General features: G+C 28.5%; 1 protein-coding gene across 1 annotated transcript in view; it reads left to right on the forward strand.

The window, feature by feature from the left end:
* The first annotated feature begins 4,693 nt into the window (after nucleotides 1–4,693).
* Nucleotides 4,694–5,564, forward strand: part of LOC107457525 (rho-related GTP-binding protein RhoE-like) — a 250,055-nt gene continuing 249,184 nt past the window's right edge. Inside the window, exon 1 of the mRNA XM_071183629.1 lies at nucleotides 4,694–5,043. The gene's annotated coding sequence lies outside the window, so the exon portion shown is untranslated. The remainder of the gene's footprint in view (nucleotides 5,044–5,564) is intronic.

Raw genomic sequence — 5,564 nt, forward strand, 5'->3', positions numbered from 1 at the left:
AGAATGCGCCAACGTGTGGAGACGCCAGTATGGATTCCACTTGCTCTCTCCAAGTGCTGTATGTCTGAGATCCAAATTAATTTAAAACTTACTGAAGTCAACTATAAATAAAAAAGAAATAGTTACATATTAGAATTATATTTAGTCTTCTTTAAAAGAACACGAATCCCAGGTACACTGCGGAGAGAAGCATCAAAAAAAAATTACAAAGAGCGACTCACCTTTTTTTAAGAAATCAAATCATAGAGTGAACTGCAACCCGCACGTCGAGCTACGCTAGGTAAGCTAGGTTCGGTTACAGTTAGTACAAAGGAAATCATCAAAAATAAAGGATGACAATGCCACAGCTAGTAAGAAAAATGAAAACTAGTAAAACTCAGTTAAGTTGGTGAAACAGAAACGGTTGGCTAAAATGGGATGTGAGCAACATTGTAATTACTGACGACAATGATGCTTAATTAATGCTGATAATTATGCATTACTTGAAACAAAAAAAAGTAACAAACGAAAAAAAATACAAAGTTAATGGCGAAAAAATACTTTTTCGTTTCGTGGAATCGTGAAAAATTACCGTATATATTAGTAATATTATTAACACCAATGCTTAATTAATATTGGTAATATCTAATAATTGAAAGAAAAACAGAATGGATTAATGAAGAAAAAGTTTGTGGGAAATTCACTTAAGGAAACCATAAAAAATCGCCAAACGCAGGTGACAAAATTAATTTTGGTAATATGCAATTTTGGTAATTAATTTTGGTAATACTTTTGGTAATAATAATATACTTCTAGTATTAAGGTAATTGGTGCAGTTCTAATAAGAATTTTACAACAGGTTTTCTCTAGAGACAAAGCATATGTTTAGAATCATCAAAAGTAAATATCAGTAGTATCAGAGATAGTGTAATAATATTTTAATGAATTAGAATTAAAAGAACTTTTTTCAGCCACTACTTGTTAATATTTTAAACAGCAAATTAAAGATCAGATAGAGAAATGGTCATGCTCCAAAAACCTCATGAAGGTCTTGCAAGAATTATTTTTTTCTTTTTTTAATTGCGGATTTAGTTTGCGGCCATTGATAATTGTATTTAGCACAAAACTAAAATGTTAAAGAGTTATACTGTAAATAGCAAATATATTAATATATTTATAAAGTATTATTTTGATATATTTGGAGATTTTTAAAACTGCCCCAATACTAAGCTGTTTTAGTAACGATATTGAAGAAATAAGTGTCTTACGGCTCCTTGGAGATAAATATTTAACTGTGAAGAGTGCTTGATAGAGATATTTTTTGGCTATCATGAATTTACCGCGAGCAATATCATCACGCCAAGTGGTGCTAAATGCTGTTAATCTCTATTCTGATGAGATGAACAACAAGATTAGTGTTCTGCTTAATATAATAACGTAAAGCCACCGGGAAGCGCAACAAATAATAATGAATAAAAAAAGAAATTATTTTAGCTTTATTAATTGAAGAACTTAGAGGAAAAACCAGGTAAGGGATATTTTCAAAAAGGCTATAACCAGCATAAGAAGAAAAAATATGGTCTGCAAATTATTTTATTTCCTATTTATTAGAAGGTTGGACTTATAATTCTTTGTCTCATTTAATTTACCATTTCCTCATTTATAAATCAAACAAGCATACTGATGAGGATTAGTTATGTTAGGTTTAAAGTGAAAGCGATAACGATTCTGATACATTAAATATACTCATATTGATGCAATCAGTTTAGGATATTTTCACTGATTTATAAATACCCCTAAAAATGTTACTCACATGGTTCTTCCACTAAACTCTTTAATAGTGTCGGTATATGCCTTTCAGATTTGTGCATCATTTTGCAGTGTTGTTCAATATTGATTAATTGTTTTTTTTTATTCACCCTGTACGGAGAACTGGCATTCATCTTGTTTGTTGATATATAACGTAAAGCCACCTGAAAGGGTAAAAAATAATATTAAATAAAAAAATTGAAATTATTTTATATTAATTGAAAAACTTAGATAAGAGATAATGATGGATACTAGATAAGTGACATTTTCAGAATATAAAAAAAAGTTGTATCCGAATTATTTTATTACCAATTTATTAGAAGATGGGACTGATAATTCTCTGCTTTATTTTATCTACCACTGCCCAATTTAAAATAAAAATCATGCAAGCTAACTAAAAACTGATGAGGATTAGTTACGTTAAGATTAAAGTGAAGACAAAAACAGCTCTGTTACATTAACTGTATCTTTATATGCCTTTCAGTTTTGCGTATGATTTTATAGTCTATCTCAGTGCCGATTAATTGATTCTTAACTTTTTTGCATTTTACCCGTGCAAAGAACGGGTATGGATGGTGTTTTATACACTAGAATGAGCTGCAAGCTCTGTACTGCCTATAGTTCCGGATTACTGTTTCAATTAATTTGCACAAGGGTGTATATCTAAATCTAGCAATCATGTCACCTTTTTCTTTAACAATATATAAAATTTTCTATAAATAACTAAAACAAATTTTCACTTTAAACTCATTAGAATTACTTCATATCATTCATATCTTATGAAATACAGCAGATTTTAGCTTAGAAATATGCTTTATTTCTTTACATAAGTTATTACTTTAATTAAAAGCAAAATTATTTGTTCGAAAATATCGCCTCACGGAATAAGCTGTATTAAGCAGCTCTATACTTTCTAAGCGGAAGTGGAGTAGGTCAAGAGCTCGAGATTGTTGTTTGCATTTATATTGAAAACATCCATTTGGCTAGTATTAAAAAAAAGAAAAAGCTAACCCACTATCAGTCTTTCTCACTGGCTAGTCTTTCTCCCTCTTCTTACATCGAGTGTAAATGTTGTTTTGCCGTCCAGTGACTCTGCATGTAGGAAAACAGCTTTTACAGCTTTCTTGAACTAGTGAAGTAGACATAATTTTTAGAATTTTAAATCGAGTATTTTCTCTCTATATTAAAAAATCATAAGCACCGCCTCCGACGCAGACGCCAACGCTGCTGTTTTGGATGTGAAATTTAACGTTACATTCCGATTTGCTAGCTCAGAATCTTGAAATTACTGAGATGTGCAGAAAAGTATACGGAAAATATGATGGAATAAAAAAAATTATCATTTGATAATCTATTTCCGAATTATTAACTGTTAAACTTTTAGGAAAAATACCATACGGACTGCTCTATAGACCGCAGGACTACAGTTACAGAGTCGAAATTCAGCAGACTAAAATGGCCAATTTTGTTTATGAATTTAACACAGAGTTTCTTTTTTCGGAATTCCAATTTGCTTGAGAGTAATTGAAATTTTAAGTGATTTTTTTGTGAATTTTTCTCACTTTCTTTTGCTTAAAGTTACAGTTTGCTTTACTTCTCACTTCTAAAAAATTTAGAATTACGAAGGTGGGTAGAAAAATCTACAAGGAGTTAGATGGAATATAAATAAATTATGATTATTAATTAGAGAATTCTTAACTGTTGAACTTTTAGTAAAAAAAACATATTTGCCAATTAGGCCTTGAATCGCAACTTCAAATCGCTTGCTATATTTTTAATGCAAGAAATAGGCTGTGAGATAATTGCAATGCGCCAATATAAATACAAAAATTATTTTCAGTATTTTCCATGCATACACGGAGAAAAACAATTCCGATAAATTATTGTACTCTATGGTAATGCCCTTTCTGGTAAAAACAACAACAACTATAATTTAATTTAATAAAACCGTAATATACGGTATTTAAACCATCCATTTAGTAATTTTTCCGTTTATATGGAAACTGTAAACCAAAAATTTTGGTTTTCAAAATTATAGTTCTTATTATCACACATTTAGTAAAAAAAGCAAAACTGAAAATTACATTTAATCGAATAAATCGGTTTTATGCTATGCTCTATTTTATTTATATTTATTACATAATAAATATAAATAAAATATTATTAAATATGTTAGATTAAGCCCTATTTTAGATGTATAAATATATTACGATAATCATTATGATATTAATTTAGTACATAATGAAAATTTATAACAAATATTATTGAATATGTAAGATTAAGTCCTATTTTAGTTGGATAAATATATTGTAATCATTATGATATTAATTTTGTTCATAACAAAAATAAATTCAATACATTATTGAGTATGTCAGATTAAACATTATTTTAATTATACAAATAGTTTACGATACATTAGTTATCGTAATGATATTAATTTAATTATTACTAAAAAGTGACAACAAATAATTTTGAATATGTGAAGATTAAGCACTATATTAGTTTCAAAAATATATTACGATACATTAAACATCAATATGATAGATGCTTTCAAAAATAAAATTACAAGATACAAAAATGCACCAAGACGTTTGTTCCTACTAGTTAAAGATACAAATACTTTAAAGCTGCTTATTTTTGAATCATTTCTTTTAAATAAAATTAAAGAACAGTAAAATATGAAATAAAAACGGAAACAAAAAAAAATATTAAGATTCGGAGTTCGGAAGTAGAAGTTAGAGATATCCCCCTTTTTTTTTGTACCTGATCAGGTATCCCGTACCATGAATTTATTTGTTAATTTTTTTTTGCCGCCGACCCGCATGGCATCTTCGACACAGGAGAACCCACCTTTAAAAATGGATCTTTCCGTTGAATGTAGAGCTCCGCATCCTCACTAAATTCCACATTCACGTGAGACGCGAGAGTGAGAACAGCGCCAATGATGCCAAAGTTCTCTGAAAGATAAAACCTGCAGTAACAGAATTTGCCGGTCTTTTTAAAAATTCTCTATATTATAGCAACTAACCGTTATTTTAGTTACTTCTGAAGTTAGGAATATTTCACTGCTTGTGTACTATTGTGGAATTAATAAGTGACAACATTCCATCTGCATGAAAGAGAATTTATTTTGATTAATGGGTCAATTTGGAAAAATAAATTTTTATTTTTTTTACAATTTTGATGATAGAGCTACCAAGGATTACTTTTAGTACTTTCATAAATTAAATACATCTCATTCAAATTTCTAATAAGGTAAGTTTTTTATTCTTTTCATTTATACGTTATGTTACTCCCGTTATAACGAATGAAAGGAAATTTTTATTAATTATTAGAAACAAATGAATTGTTTCGTTAGTAATGCTAGGAAAATAATTGGGCATTTTGAAAAAAAAATCTCTAATTTACAACTTACAAAAATGAAGCCTTTAGTATTAATTAAGAGGATATGAATATATTATTAATATATTGTTAACTATATACTTATTGTGAAGATAACGTTACTATTAACTCGGCCTAATACATAACGTTACTAGTAACTCAATTTCCTTACTATTGAAAAAGCTTTATACGTGCAAACAGTTTTCGAAACTTGTAAATTTTATTCGAACAACTTAATTAAAAAAAAAGTGAGTAAAAATGTCAAGAGTTAACTTTCAACTTTTTTGTACAGTAAATTATCTGTTTATTTTTTCATATTAAGTAAGTTTAAGTACTAGTTGCATACTTTCACTCAGTTACGGGAGAGCTAATTTATGTTATTATATATATATATA

This window comes from Parasteatoda tepidariorum, chromosome 7, assembly GCF_043381705.1.
Source record: "Parasteatoda tepidariorum isolate YZ-2023 chromosome 7, CAS_Ptep_4.0, whole genome shotgun sequence".
Classification (NCBI taxonomy): domain Eukaryota; kingdom Metazoa; phylum Arthropoda; class Arachnida; order Araneae; family Theridiidae; genus Parasteatoda; species Parasteatoda tepidariorum.